The following is a 17,348-nucleotide window of genomic DNA, read 5'->3' as shown; positions in this document are numbered from 1 at the left end:
AACATGCCACGACGTGGGAACTCAATAATGGTAAAAGTTTACAAATAAAAATCAACTCATGTCCTGTCGGCCAAACACTCGGCTTATCTCTCGTAGATGCTCTTCCTTCTTGTGATTGGCATTTAATAAAGTCTCGATCCCTCTCTCGTGTGCGTAAGTGAGTCCGCACTTACGTGATGCAACGCCTCTCGTAACAAAACCATTCGATCCAAATTGTTGAAATTACTAAAAGCACCCCAAGGGCAAAAATTTTGCATAGATCTAAAACATCAATGAGCATCAACATGGAAAACAAAATTTAAACAAACTAAAAATTAAAATTAAAATAAAATCACATTAAAATAACTAAACACCAGGAAATCAAAATAACTAAAAAGGATATCACGATCACTCGTCTTCGTCGGAATCATGCTACAATTGTTGATTAAAGCTCTTGCATGCAACAAGTGGTTTGTGAAAAAAAAATTTTGGGACCGGTTAGCTTATTTCCTTTGCTTTCTTTGTACTATTAACTAATAAGTAGAACAAGAATTGACCCAACTATTCAAGAGTAGCAATATTTCGATCTTTCACTTAACCACAACAATGTGCCTTGCTATACTATACGTGGTGGATTAAGTTAGACAAATCACCAAAGTAGTAGACTAAACAAGTCAAGAATTCTCTAATTTCTTGCAATCTCGAAACCCATGCAAAAAGAAAAACCAAGAAATGCGTATGATCACGAATTCATGCACATAACAACAAAAACCTTCCCGACACGTGACATGTTATCAAAGAAAATAAAAATAAAACTAAAATGCAAAAACAAATAACGAATAATCAAATAAACTAAATTAATTGAAACCTGTTTCCTGGCAACGACGCCAAAAATTTTGATGTGTATTTTAATGCACTAGTTTTTATTTACAATTCCTAGTCTATCGCATCTAAACCACACCTTACAGGCAGTAAACTTGATTGAGTATATTATAGTTTTGATAAGCAAGTGTATCGAACTCAAGGGAATGGTAGTGAATTAATATTAAAATTTTTTATTATAGATTATAATAAATAAATGAAAGGAATAAAAAGAGGGGGTTTCGATTATTAAATACAAGTAATCAATAACTTACAAACTAGATAAACTGACTGGAAACGAATCAATTCAAGTACTTTGGTTCAAATTAGATTACTTCTCAAAATCAATGTTAAATTCGTGTGAAATGAATTTATTAGTTGGTTACCAAATTCTAGTGTAACAAGTTATATTGATCAGATTTCCTAGTACTAATAACTAATGAACAACTAACACAATGATCATGCAATCAGTGAACACACAATTAGTTTAATGTAAGTTTGGAATATGAAAGATATGTTCTGGTGATTTCTCATCAATGGTCATGATAATCAATCGAAGGATAGCATGAATTTCTAAATTCCCTAACATAGTCAAAATCATAGATTAATATTACACAATCCTAGGATTTGATTAATCCCTAGTCCTAACAGTTTAATGGTCATAACAGGTTAATGTAATTAGATTGGTCTTTTTAACTACACATTACTTAGCAACAGGTGCTAAAATCATAACTTTAACTTTATAGGTGAAACGACCAAAAAAATCTTCTTGTCAGCGAAGTTAGTATTCCGTTATGTATGATTAAGTGTTACGTGCATTTAGAGTGTGAGATTATTTGTTTAGTAATTAATTAAATATATTAAAGTTATATAATTAATGGTGGGATTTATTTAAATGATAATATGTAAATGATTTGATGGATAAAAAAGTATATGTATATATAAATAATATATATGAAGGTAAAACATAATTCAAATGAAAATGGAAGGGTGGATTATGAATAAAGAAAAAAATATGGAGGGTAAATGTTGTAAGTTGGCTTTATATTGCATTACTTAATCGATAGATTTTTGCGATCAACATATATTGAAGACTATTAAATTGAGAAGGGTTGTTTATGTGCAAAGGAGGAAAGTCGGAGTGTTGATTACGTAATATGGAAATTAAATCACATTAATGTGGCCTTATGAAACGTAGCTTTAAGCCTTTTGCATTACACTGATTAAAAGCCTCAGTCCGTTTCTTTATTCACTTTGGCCTATCATGTACGCATAAAAGAGCTAGCCCATCTTGTTCTTGGGTTGTTGAACGATCAACATGAGGAAGGAAAAAAAAGGGACGATCGATTCTTGGGTTGCTCTCCTCTGGCGACAACAAGAGGGCGAGATATTGAGGGTGCTACGGGACATTATAAGGCAGCGGATAAGGGGTTGTTCCAGTTCGATCCCCAGGTAAAGAGCATCGATGTTGTTTTCCTGTTTTCATAAAAACATAGAGCCCAATGGCTCTAAGGATAATGATGTTTTGCTAAATTGAAACCAACACGTTAGGTTCCTTTTCTACCTTTTTCTATGAGATTTTGTAGGTAAGTCTTGCTACCCAAAATCCAATTGTTCTTGCATATATTAGGGTCCTAAGGAGTGTGATTCTTTTGTAAAGCAATCATTGATCAAATGCTAGAATTTAGTGAACAAAGAAGTATAGAGATGTATCGGTAGGACATATATATATATATATATATATATATATATATATATATATATATATATATATATATATATATATATATATATATATATGTTGAATCTAAAAGAACCGGGTAATCAAAACCCATAATGAAAAGATAAAGAAAAAAATACTCCTGCGATTTCATTCAGCCAATTATCTTTAGGTATTGATGGGTTAAGCCAAATTCTAGAGTCTAAGATGACTTCTTGATTGAAAGTAAAATCTGGATAGATTCATTAACCCATCTTGCAAGGGCTGTAGCTGCTAATCTGGCCTGAATTGGCCGATGCTCCACACTAATGAAGTTTTAGGAAATTGAGTCTAGTTTCCAGAAAGTCCGGAATCAGCTCAATCGGAGTTACAGATTCTATTTTGTGTTTAAAACATTGAACTGGGGTCGGGCTGGGGAAATTATAAAATAATATAAAGTTAAAAAAAAAAGTTGTATTTTTGAAACATATACTTATTTGTTAATTGCTTGTTTTGTGTGGTGTTTAGGCGGGGCCTTGAGAACTTCAAGTAAGTTCAATAATTGGAATAGAAGGAGGATTTCATCAAGGCTAAAGGTGAGTTCATAGTTTTAACTCACTAATGTTGCATGCTTGAAACGTGCAATCCGTAGATGGTGATTTGATTCACTTTAGGATGACCATGTCATTAGTTGTGCTTGATGATGATATGATATTTGTGATGCTAATGCCATGTTATGACCTAATTGCTATGTTGCTTACACTTTGATGAACTTGATGTACATAGCATGCTACCTTAAGTTGCTTGAAATATGATGTATGGTTGTGTCTTGATGTGTTGGTTATAAATACATTGCATGTTTAATACACATTTATATGGTATGAATTCATTGCTTTACTTAATGTATAAATGACAATTCGGGGTTATGCGTAGTGGGTTTGGGTAGTTTGATGACCTTTGCCTAAAACCTTATACGGATCATTAAGGGCGCCTACTAGGTTGAAAGAGTACCTATAGGAAGAGCTATAGCCACAACGGTTGTTAGTTGCCGGTCTTTCTAGATGACCGTGTGACACATGGTTTGCGGGTACTTCGGTGTTCGTGGGCTGGAGTGATGTGCGTCCCTCGTTCGCAGCCAGTGCAAACATCACGTCGGAATCAAGAGGTGTATCGGTAGAATTGACACTGTTGAACCGATCCTGAACGACACTGCAGGGTACTTGTACTTTGCACAGTCGGAGTAGAAAAATTGGAGTCACGGGGTTGGTGTTTCGGGTGGAAGTCATGAGCCAAATAGAACATTCGGCTGGCCGTGCACACAAGTAGTGAACGGGTGTTTCTCTTGGGTTAGGTAGCACTCAGGGACATTTTTCTATCAATCGGTTGGATAGATACAATAAAAGGTTGAATAAATAACAAAATGTTGAATATACAAAAGGTTGGTTGTATATTAAAAGGTTGAATATGTAACAAGAGGTTGGTTACTAATAAAAGGTTGAATAAGTAAAGGTTGCCTATATATGAAACATGATAGTTTCCATGCTATGCGGTTATTTATATTGTATTTGGTTGATCATATATGTTATGTGGCAGAATTGCGGTTGAACATATATGCATGAATGAGGTTGAATATGTGATTGAGTAACTATATTATGCGGTTGTTTCCTATCTTTTATTTGTTTATCATTTTTATGCGTCATCATAAAATGAATGATTGAACCATTTGGGGTTTGTATGTTTTATGTGCAACTTTATGAACTAACTCAGCAGGGGCTGACACTTGTATCTTTTCTCTTTTGTGTCTTATGATTGGTGCAGGCAGTTTAGAAGATTGGCCTTGGTGAGAGGGGTTCTTATGGTTAGTAGATTTATATTAACGATATCACTCTTGGACACGTTTTTGATTATTTACTTTAAAGTACTTTTGTTTACATTTAAAATGGTTTGGAATTATGTTTGAATTTTTGAAGTAACTTTGTCGTTTTGAAAATGTTTTGAATTAAAAACTAAGTCTTCCGTTAACGTATTCTGTTAAATAAATGTTTTAAAAAGAAAAAAATTATGGTGAAAATCACGACGTTACAATAGGTGATGATCAATCAAACACAATTAATTACCAAACAAATAAAATCCAAAATCATTGAAATCAACACGTAAAATTGAGTTTCATCTACTCTAAGTGAAAGCAACAGGTTACCTAAATTCAAAAAGTAAAAACACAAATATAAATAATTAGAATGTTAATCATGGTCAAGACAACAAATCGAATGATTCCTGTCATGAATAAGCTCTTGAGTCCTTTAGATCTTCGCTCCCTATCATCTTAACAGCCCTCCGGCTGCCTTCTAGACCCTCAAAACAACAAATTTAGGGTTTCTTGTTGCCCAAGTCGAAGCGAAATATCATAGATGAAAAAATAGTGGAATGATGGGGTATTTATATTTAAATTGAGGAGGTGTATTTAATATGGAATGTTAGGGTTGGATTAGAATAAGGAAACTAATAATGTCTTAGAGATTAAGCAAATAAAAACAAGGTAAGTGGTGCTTGGGGAATAAGTAACTTGGAGGAAATTTTCGTCCAGCTTTTATGGTCCATCTTCAAGGCCGATTTTGGTCATGCTACAAGCAGATTTAGCAAAAAGGATCTCACACATAAGTTGTCCGAAATTTTGTCTAGTTTCTAGAACATCTTCAATCTCCTTAATCTAAGTTACAAGTCAAGAAATTTTGGTCTTTTCAGCTCCGTTTTCCTCCTTTTGCATTCCAACTCCCATTTTAACTGAAATTGAACATTTCAAATCATATTTAGTATCATATATATTAAAACATAACATTTTTACACAAATATATTAGGATAATGGCCTAAAATACATAGTTAAATAAGTCCATATCACTATGCAACTCCACGATGGATCTTTTCAAGTTATCCATGCTAAGTGAAGGTCACCTGACCATACCCAATTCCAACAGGTAAAATTCCATGTTTCTTCAATATTATCAATGAACTTAGTTCTTTGAAACTTGGAGTCTTTTTGATTTTCCATGTTAATTTCAAAGGTTCTTAACATACGATGTAGCTCCACAATGGAACTTTCCATATAGCTCAATCAAAATCAGAATCATCTGATTATGTACACTATTTGGCTAGTTGGTCATGTCACCATAGTCAACTCCCAACACGATGCAATTCTTTGTTGCTTCAAGTTGTACACTTAAAATTTGCTAAGATGGATCATTCCAAGTTTCTCATATCAAATCAAAGTCATCTTATTATATGCACAGGCTAGCGAGTTGATTATGTTATTAGGTTTTAGGTATAACAAATAAACTAGAAAACAATTCCTAAGTTCACATGCAACCTACTTTGGATCTATGTTTTAACTATTGAACATACAACTTTGAATTGCAAAACAAGAACCCTAGAGGAGAGAGGCTAATTTCGAAATTAACAAACTAGGGTTTAGGGTTTACATACCTTTCAATTGTTATAGCAAACAATTGATATTCCCTTGATCTTGATCTTGATCTTCTTGGAAGCTTTAGCACCACAAGTGTAATGCCTCTAATGGAATCACACCCAAACTAGCAAGAAGGAAAGTAGAAGAGAGAGGGGAGAGGGAGTATGCAAAATCTCGGCCTTAGGGTTTCTTCAAAAGAAAGAGTGACCAAAAACATGAACCAGGAGGCTCCTTATATAGCTGAGGGATCTAGGGTTTAAGGGAAACCCTAGTTATCCTTTGCTTAGGGCCTAAGCAAACCCAAGGGCCTTATCCAAGCCCCTATGGACGAAAATATTAGGGTTTCCCCTAAAGATTTCGTCCACCCTCTTCCAAGGGGATTCTAGAGCCTTCCACTCAGCTATTAGATAATTGCAAACTAGTCCCTGCACCTTATAATTAATTCTTTTAACCCCAAAATCAATTCTGATTAATTTCTGGCTAACAATTAATTAAACATAATGATTTCTAATTAATATATTAATCCAATAACATATTAATAAATCATTTATATATATATATATATATTAATTTATTAATCTTATAAATTAATATCTCTCCTTTCATAATTTCCTTGTCCAGTTGCTAGGTTGAGGGCAACCCAAAAGGACTGTGCTGCTATCAATTCAAGTACATATCAATTATAGTTATGGGCTTAGACACCTAATCCAACAGTCTCCCACTTGGATAAGTCTGTAACTATAATTGCTAGTATGCCTTCTAAATTTGACCAGCAAATTGTAGCTTCCAAAAGCTGCTGCCGAACTCTGACCCAATCAGTTACGTGTCCTAAGATAAGTGATCATATAATCCTTCGTTCTGCTAGATATCCCTAGACATAAGACATGGAATGTAATCAATCTCTTTGTCCAGAATCTATGTTTCCCGATTCCTGATTTGTGATGATGTAGGACTTCTAATTGAACACATCAATTTAGTCCTGGCTGGGCCCAGCACATAAGTCAACACCAAATCATCGAGGGGCCCACATATATCGCTTTTCCTGTTAGGGCAAAAGGAACGAATAAACGCTGACTCATATGCTTGTATCTTTTACTCATCAAATTATACATGACAATACGTTTTATAACACCAAGTTACTGATGCGGTTTCGTATCACCAATGTATTACCGACTTTGTAAATTACAACTCATATATCTTCGTTTCAAGATTATAAGATATTATCGTCTCAGTATTACTCGTGATGAATTCCATGAAGTGATACTCTGAGCGAGGGTTTATCCAATACTCAAATCTCAATTTCTGAGTACTCATGAACATTGCAGCAATTCTATTGCCATGTCCATCCTTAGACAATCTGCAATCCAATTCATGACAGTCTTAATTCACTACTTACTTCCAAGAGTACGAGCGACTGTGGAGTTTGAATAATCTCATTATTCAGGAAGTAAAACATGCAAAAATGAAACACAATAATAAACAATTGACAAAAGGTAGTAGCCAAACTTATAAATAATACTTTATTATTTAATCACCAAAAGTCAATTACATTTACTTTGTTACAAGTTTCAAAAACTAATCTAACTACTAAAACTAATATCATCTTTCAGTCCTATGCTTCGAGCATGCTGAATATGCTTAGCCCTACTCAGACCCTTTGTGAGGGGATCTGCTGGGTTATCTTCAGATGACACCCTCTTTACTATAAGATGGCCTTCTTCAACTCTATGTCTGATGAAATGGTACTTTCTGTCGATATGTCTGGTCTTACCATGATCTCTCGGTTCCTTTGTCAAGGCAACCGCTCCTTCATTATCGCAGAACAGTTCCATAGGCTCTTGGATGGTTGGAACAACTCCGAGATCCCCGATGAAGTTCCTCAACCAAGCTGCTTCTTTCGACGCTTCACTTGCTGCTATGTACTCTGATTCACAAGTAGAATCAGCCACCGTATTTTGCTTGGAACTCTTCCAAGTAACTGCTCCTCCATTCATTAAAAATATCCAGCCCGACTGAGAACGGAAGTTATCTCTATCCGTCTGAAAGTTGGCATCACTGTAACCATCTACTCTCAAAGTATCATTGCCACCAAGCACAAGGACCCAGTCCTTTGTCCTTCGCAAATACTTGAGTATATTCTTAACTGCTATCCAATGAGCTCTACCTGGGTTTCCCTGATAGCGACTGACCATGCTCAAAGCAAATGCCACATCAGGACGAGTACATGTCATAGCGTACATGATCGATCCGACAGCGGAAGCATAAGGTACACGACTCATGTCATCTATTTCAACATCTGTACTCGGGCATTGAGTCTTACTCAATTTGGTATTGCTCTGGATAGGTAGCTCTCCCTTCTTGGAATTTTCCATACTAAACCTCTTTAGTACCTTATCCAAGTATGTGCTCTGACTAAGTCCAATTAGTCTCTTCTTTCTATCTCTCAATATTCTAATCCCAAGAATATAGGCAGCTTCTCCAAGGTCTTTCATGGCAAAACAGTTTCCAAGCCAAGACTTAACTTCTTTCAAGGTTGGAACGTCGTTACCAATAAGTAATATGTCATCGACATACAACACCAGAAAAGTTACTATACTCCAACTAGCCTTGATATACACACAGAACTCATCTTCACTTCTAGAGAAACCAAACTCTTTGACTTTCTCATGGAAGCAAAGATTCCAACTGCGAGATGCTTGTTTCAATCCATAAATGGATTTCTCAAGCTTGCACACTCTATTGGGGAACTTCGCATCAACAAAACCCTCTGGCTGACTCATGTAAACATCTTCAGCCAACTTCCCATTAAGGAAAGCAGTTTTGACATCCATCTGGCAGATTTCATAATCATGAAAGGCAGCTATGGCGAGCAATATCCTAATAGACTTAATCTTAGCCACTGGCGAGAAGGTCTCATCATAGTCAACCCCTGGGGTTTGAGTGAAACCTTTTGCAACCAGTCGAGCCTTGAATGTGTGCACATTTCCATTCATGTCTGTCTTCTTCTTGAAGATCCATTTGCACCCAACTGTCTTACGACCTGGTGCACTATCAACCAAATTCCAAACTTGGTTGTCATACATGGACTTAATCTCGCTGTCCATTGCCTCTTTCCACTTGGAAGCCTCTGGGCCTGCCATTGCTTCCTTATAAGTGACTGGTTCATCTAAGTTTACCAGTGTGCTGTCACTTATGAATGTGTCACCATCTGAAGTAATATGAAAACCATATAACTCAGGTGGCACACTCACCCTAGTGGATCTTCTAAGAGGTAATGAGTTATCGATTGGTTCAATAGGAACTGTTTCCTCTGGTTGAGTGCTAGTGTCATCTAAGGTTCCTTCATTGGCTGACTCTTGAATTTCTTCAAGGTCAATAGTGCTCCCACTGTCCTCTTTGAATATGAGTTCTCTTTCAAGAAAGAGTCCTCTTCGTGCTACAAAGACCACGTTCTCACTAGGACTGTAGAACAAATATCCAAAAGACTGCTTTGGGTAACCAATGAAAACACATTTCTCACTTCTAGCTGCTAGCTTGTCGTGAGTCTCTCGTCTTACGAAAGCTTCACAACCCCAGACTTTAATGTGTGCTAACGAGGGAACTTTCCCTGTCCACATTTCGTGAGGTGTTTTGGCAACCTTCTTTGTAGGGACAAGATTGAGGATGTGGGCGGCTGTCTCTAAGGCATACCCCCAGAAGTGAATAGGAAGCGAAGCCCGACTCATCATAGAACGAACCATGTCTAACAGGGTTCGATTTCGCCTCTCAGCTACACCATTTAACTGTGGTGTCCTAGGAGGAGTCAATTGTGAGACTATCCCACATTCTTTCAGATAGTCGTTAAACTCGATACTAAGATACTCCCCGCCTCTATCGGATCTAAGTATATTTATCTTTCTGCCCAATTGATTTTCGACTTCATGCTTAAACTCTTTGAACTTTTCAAAAGTTTCTGACTTATGCTTGATCAAGTAGATATATCCATATCTGCTATAATCGTCAGTGAAAGTCACATAGAATCGATTAGCATCTCTTGTAGTTGATCTGAAGGGCCCACACACATCCGTGTGTATGAGATCCAACAGACCTTCACCTCTTTCACAAGACCCTGTGAATGGTGATTTTGTCATTTTTCCCAAAAGACAAGATTCACACATATCATCTGACTTTAGGTCAAATGATTCCAACACTCCATCCTTTTGGAGTTGGGCTATGCGTTTCTTGTTAATGTGTCCAAGACGACAATGCCACAAGCATGCCTTGTCTACACTATTAGACAAGTCAATATTAAGTACACTATTTCCTAGGCTATCAACACAAGTCACTGTTTCATACACACCATTACAAGGCAAAGCTTCAAACATAAAAACACCATTCTTATAAACAGAAATTGAACCATTCAAATCATTAAAAGAATATGTAAAACCTTGTCTGAACAATGCATGAAATGAAATAATGTTTCTCGTCATCTCAGACGAATAGCAACAATTTATTAAATCTAATCTAACATCATTACTAAGCAGAAGCTGATAAACTCCGATCTTGGTTACTGGTGAAGACTTTCTGTTTCCCATGATCAGGTTTATCCTTCCTTGCTCTATCTCCTCACTTTCCTTTAGACCCTGCAAATCAGAACAGATATGAAAACCACATCCTGTATCAAGGACCCATGAACGAGAAGATAATGAGTTATTAGCAGAAATAGTGTAAATACCTGCCGAAGATGGCTTCACTTTGCCATCCTTGATATCTTGCAGATATTGTGGGCAAGATCTCTTCCAATGCCCCTTTTGGTTGCAGTAAAAGCAAACTGCCTCTTTTGGATGAGAAACATGGGGAGTGGAACCATTGGGCTTAGCCTTTGGGCCATTACTAGATGACCCAGCTTGAGCCTTGCTCTTCCAGTTTTGCTTGGGAGGACCTTTCCTCTTTTTCCCCTTTCCCTATCCAATAGCCAAAACAGGGGCACTCGTAGGTGTGGAGGGTATACTTTTACCCTTCATCCCTGCCTCAGCTGTCTGCAACAAGTTGTGCAATTGGGCCAAGGTCTGCTCAGTATTGTTCAAATGGTAAGTTAGAATAAACTGACCATAACATTCAGGAAGTGAGTTCAAGACCATGTCAATGGCCAATTCCTCATCAAAGTGAATATTGAGCTTGACCAAACGCTCTATGTAGCGTTGCATTCTTTGCACATGTGACACAACCGACTTCCCATCTTTCATCTTGCAAGCCATGAGTGACTTGACTACTTCGAACTTTTCTTGACGAGCTCGCTTATGGTACTTTTCCATAAGGTCCTTGTTCATCTCGAAAGGCCAGTAGTCCTCATAGTACCTCTGCAGTTCTGGGGACATAGTTGCCACCATGATGCATGCCACTTTGGTAGCATCATCGTAATGTTTCTTGTAGGCAGCAAGATCTTCAGGAGTAGCTTCATTCTCATCAAGCTCTTTGAGCTCCTTTTCAAGAACATATTCTTTGTTCTCGAAACGAAGAGCCATCTTGATGTTGCGCATCCAATCGTTATAGTTTGAGCCATCCATAACGACTTTGGAGCAGATATTGAGCAAAGAGAAGTTTTGGTTGGAGGAGGACGAAGCAGAAGTGTTTCCAGGAGTAGACATCTGAAAAAAGAAAGTTTTAGTTAGATTTCAAGATACCTTAATAAAATAACCCAAAGATATAATATCAAGGTTAGGATCCAACTATGAAGATTCACAACTCAGAAATGGGATGCCGAGATCCAAGTGCAAATTTCATAAAGGTAGGTGAATGACGATTCACCAATTCCACCATTAGACGAAACAAACGAAGTGAAATTCCTAATTCTTTTGAAATACATTGAAACTATTCAATGGCATGTTTTAATCTCAGATTATGCTCTTCTATTTGTGACTGGGATGCCGAGGATCACAAACAAGATGTGAATAACCATGCAAATGTGCTTGGTAACCTCATTGTCTTTATCATTAACTATTGATGTGCTGGTAAACCACACACGCTCCATCAAAATGAAAATTATGAGATACCCATTACTACTCTTTATTAGTGCCTTTTAGTGTGCTGGTTAACCACACAAGCTCCACTAACGACCTATAAAGCATAATGTGCAATTTCATGGATTAGCATACTTTTCACATTTTTCCTAAAGTAACTAGAGTTGGGATTTTTGAAAATAATGTTCTAGTACTTTTAATATCATTATACTTTTAATGAGAAGTAGTTGTCCTATCAAATCCGTTCTGCTAACGACCCTCCACTAATCAAGGAAGCGGTGGGTGAGAGTGGACACCCATTCAACTACCATTTTATAGGCAGTTTCCTTATACCCCCTTATAGATTAGCTTCGTGAATGAGGCATACTAGCGATTTGACTGACCATATTCTTATACATATAATATTAAACCTTTAATTATAATATATATATATATATAAGGTATGTTTTAAAACTTTTTAAAACTTCAAGGGTTTATATAAATTTCGAAATTTAAGCTATTAAATTCAAATTTAAATAAACCAATTAACTAGATTTAATATTTATCTATTAATTAACTATTAATCAAATTATTAAATCTTGTAAGGATTATCTAATTAAATTAATCAATTAATTTAATCCTAATCCTTATCCCTCTAATTTCAAAAAATAGGGTAAGGATAATTATCCAATTAATCTAATTAAGTAACAATTATCCAAAAACAAGAAACCCTAGTTATCCTCTTAGCATATTTCGAAATTCATAAGGGAGGAGGCTAGGGTTTTCAAAACCCTAACCCTAATTTCGATTAGGGTTCTTTGGAGGCTAGGGTTTTCGAAAAAACCCTTTGATCCAAAACCCTAGAAATCGAAAAATTGGCCTTTAGGGTTTAATAGCTATAAACCCTAATTTGCAATTCAACAATTGTAGCAATTCAATTTAAAACAACAATGGCTCTGATACCACTATTAGGTTTTAGGTATAACAAATAAACTAGAAAACAATTCCTAAGTTCACATGCAACCTACTTTGGATCTATGTTTTAACTAGTGAACATACAACTTTGAATTGCAAAACAAGAACCCTAGAGGAGAGAGGCTAATTTCGAAATTAACAAACTAGGGTTTAGGGTTTACATACCTTTCAATTGTTATAGCAAACAATTGATATTCCCTTGATCTTGATCTTGATCTTCTTGGAAGCTTTAGCACCACAAGTGTAATGCCTCTAATGGAATCACACCCAAACTAGCAAGAAGGAAAGTAGAAGAGAGAGGGGAGAGGGAGTATGCAAAATCTCGGCCTTAGGGTTTCTTCAAAAGAAAGAGTGACCAAAAACATGAACCAGGAGGCTCCTTATATAGCTGAGGGATCTAGGGTTTAAGGGAAACCCTAGTTATCCTTTGCTTAGGGCCTAAGCAAACCCAAGGGCCTTATCCAAGCCCCTATGGACGAAAATATTAGGGTTTCCCCTAAAGATTTCGTCCACCCTCTTCCAAGGGGATTCTAAAGCCTTCCACTCAACTATTAGATAATTGCAAACTAGTCCCTGCACCTTATAATTAATTCTTTTAACCCCAAAATCAATTCTGATTAATTTCTGGCTAACAATTAATTAAACATAATGATTTCTAATTAATATATTAATCCAATAACATATTAATAAATCATTTATATATATATATATATATATATATATATATATTAATTTATTAATCTTATAAATTAATATCTCTCCTTTCATAATTTCCTTGTCCAGTTGCTAGGTTGAGGGCAACCCAAAAGGACTGTGCTGCTATCAATTCAAGTACATATCAATTATAGTTATGGGCTTAGACACCTAATCCAACATATGTTTCCATAGTAAACTCCTAACTTGATGGAATTACAACATCAATTATACCGATGTACTAAGTATTTGATACTTGCACCTTTACATATATAAAGGTATCATCTTTCTTCCTATTTAAGATAGCTATTCTCAAGCCACGAACAAGATTGACCATTCCCTATAGCTTATCACTTTAGAGGATTTTATAGCAGTTAACATTTGTGGATACTTTTAAGACATCATTTAATTAACGATTAGACCTAGTTTGTTTTATTGATCCTTAATGAATAATTACCTAATTACCAAATTATTTCAAACAAGGATAGGATCAGTATTTCATTCCATGATCTGAAGTGGATTATCCGAAAGTCATACCAAGAAGCTATTTAGGTAGACAAACAATTGTCAATATTAATCTTGATGAGATTCCTAGATCTTTCTAGATTTATTGACACTATGTCAATAACATGTTAATCTCTTATAATGCTTATTTGACAATCATGACTGGATTAGTCGAGGATCATGAATCCTAATGATGAATCAACCATGTGAAGTTACAATGAGATTCAGCTCAAGTAACGCTTGAGAATCGCGATCAACATAGACCTTTATTTGAATATATTATTCTCTTGACGAGCTGGTAAACCACATAAGCTTACATCAAAAGGAATATACCACAAGACGTAATATCCATGGGAAGCATAAGATTTACATTGTTAATATAAAACAAGATTTTGTTTTACTACTTATTAGGTTAATAATTTTAAATTTGTACAATTGTCCTATCAAACCCTTTCGGTAACTCCACTTCAAAACCCAAGAAGGCAGTAATGGTGGTGAGCAATAAGCCAATGAATGCCACTTAAAAGCTGACATTATTAAGATCCAAAGAGACTTACCTTAAACCTTCCTTATAACAATCAAAGTGGATGAGCCTGGTCATGGTAAGACTAACAATGCACAATTAAGAAACATGTGGGGACGTAATGTTTGTAGAAGATGTGATACATATAAATACAATTTTACAATGTATATACACATTTAAATTGATATATATTTTAATTCAATTGACTAAAAGTCAACAATTAAATTATAACTATCCTAATCTTTTGTCTTTTAGTTAATCTTATAATTAAATCAAATTGACTAAAGGCTAGTTAGTATGTGTTTAAAATAGAAAAAGATGAGCAAGAAAAATACGAAACAAATTTAGAAAATTTTGGAACTTCAGGTTCCACGTCATGGGGAAGAAGAGACCACAACATGGCGATGAAGGCAGTCGAGATCCAGTTTCAGCATCGACCGAGCCCACGACGTGGTGGAGGACCAACCACGTCGTGGTGAAGAGGCAGAATGACCAAAACATCATTTTTGAAGAATATAACAGATTCAATTTTTTATCAAGGAAAATTTCTAGTCATTTAAAATAGAAACCCTACACATACAAACCCTAAAATACTTGTCAAGACAAAGTCTAAGTGCAATAGGCTTGAGTTAACCTACTCTCTGATACCACTGATGGGTTTCAAGCCTCTCATAGATCAACCATTAGGCAGCAGAAACAACAAGCAATTATGATCTAGGACTCAAAACACAAGATCTAACTCAACTATCCATGCAACTTATAGAACACAATAGAATAGACTAGAGAATCCAACATAGAGTTCTTCTGAATTCGGCCCCAAAACACAAGATACAAGCAGATCTAAGGAATCCTCGAACTATGAGCTTCAAAAAGAACAAAAATCTAGATTGTATGGTTGACCACGATATGGAGAACAACCGTCCATGATATAGAAATTGCACTTCGAGATTTCTTAGGGATTTTGATGAATCCGAACTTTTGAGACTAACATGTATTTTTCTCATGTATCAAAACCGGATTTGGAGCCCTCTATTTATAGGGAGGTGATTTTAAACCCTAGAGATAATTACCAAACTTAATTATAATTATCTATGGAATTCAAATCATTCTGAAAGTTCCATATTCCTTTATTTACCATTAATTAATTAACAAAATAAATCCCTCAAATAAATATATTTTCAGATCTGCTTTATTTTGTTCTTGCACGTAACCCAAAAGGACACTGTTATTTATAGTAATATTGCGGGTTTGTAATGGTTATGGGCATTAGTCTCTATCGGATGGAGGCTAGAGTTAGGGTTTATTGGCCTTAAATAGAAGCTGATTCCCAGATTTGAAGGTTAGCGTACTTAAATACTTAATAACTTTCATTTTAGGCCCCTTGAGTGTGAAAAAATAACTCCACGGCCCATGTATATGATCAAGTATCATTTTCTTGCTCTTTGACCCTAAAAAATTAACTTTAACAATTCCAAAAGTAACTTCACCTGGGTATAGAACAAAAAACTAACCTCGATGACAGAATGGGAAAGTTCAGGTCGTTACACTAAAGATATGGGAAAATGCAGCTGCGAACTACACAAAAGTTTCAATAATTTGGATTGGAAAAGAATAGTAATTAATATTAAGACTTGCTGTCGAGAAGCTTTGTTGGCAGACGATTTATGATGTAAGTAGCAGAGCTAAAAGCATGTGTGCAAAAGGTAGCCAAAACATGAGCACTAAACATCATGGCTAAACCAGTTTCAGTGACATGACGGTGATTTCATCTGGCCTGACCATTTTTTTGAGGTGTATAAGGACAAGACAATAGGTGATGAGTGCCACTCTTATAGAAAAAAAGTATCTATGTAATTTGTGAATTATGTCCCACCATAGTGATTTAATTGATTTAATTAATTGTTTAATTAAAGATAAAGACTAAATCAAAATTGGTTTATTTTTAAATTAACTTAATTTTTTATATTGATTTCGTAAGTTTAAATTTAAACCTAGTGTTGTAGAAAAGTTTTTAAATACACCTTATACTATATATAACTGAAAGATTAATATATTATATGTATAAGACAAGTCAGTCAAATCGCTAGTACGCCTCATTCACAAAGCCATACTATAAGGGAAGTTTAAAGTAGCGGCCTATAAAATGACTGTCATTTGGTATCCACTCTTACCCACCGCTCTCTTCTATGGTGGAGGATCGTTAGCCGAACGGATTTTATAGGACATAATCTCATTAATAAGTATAATGATATAAAGTAACTAAACCATTTTTAAAATCCCACTCTGAGTTACTTTTGGAAAATGTGAAAAGTATGTTAATCCATAAAATTGCACATTATGCTTTATATGTAGTTAGTGGAGCTTGTGTGGTTAACCAACACACTAATAGTGACTATAAAGAGTAATAATGGGCATCTCAAAATTATCATTATTTAATGGAGCGAGTGTGGTTAACCGACACATTAATTGGAAATTAAATGATATCAAGAGTGCCAAACATATTTGTATGGTTATACACATCTTGTTTGTGATCCTTGGCATCCTAGTCACAAATAGAAGAGCATTATCCGAGACTAAACATGTCATTGATAAGATTCAATGAATATTAAAAAATATCTAGGATTTTCATAGTTTGAAATTGGTTAATTGCTTTTACCTACCTTTCATAAATTCGCA

At 35.4% G+C, this 17,348-nt stretch overlaps 1 long non-coding RNA gene across 1 annotated transcript; it reads left to right on the top strand.

Moving 5' to 3' along the window:
• Positions 1 to 2,072: 2,072 nt before the first annotated feature.
• LOC145156536 (uncharacterized) lies at positions 2,073 to 4,484 on the top strand. The gene is made up of 3 exons (XR_013736771.1): positions 2,073 to 2,292; positions 3,068 to 3,135; positions 4,358 to 4,484. It is a non-coding gene; the product is annotated as an uncharacterized LOC145156536 (long non-coding RNA).
• The last annotated feature ends 12,864 nt before the right edge of the window (positions 4,485 to 17,348 follow it).

This window comes from Lactuca virosa, chromosome 2 (genome assembly GCF_052849685.1).
Source record: "Lactuca virosa cultivar CGN04683 chromosome 2, Lactuca_virosa_CGN04683_v6, whole genome shotgun sequence".
In the NCBI taxonomy this organism is placed as follows: domain Eukaryota; kingdom Viridiplantae; phylum Streptophyta; class Magnoliopsida; order Asterales; family Asteraceae; genus Lactuca; species Lactuca virosa.
This window is presented reverse-complemented; position numbering and strand designations above follow the sequence as displayed.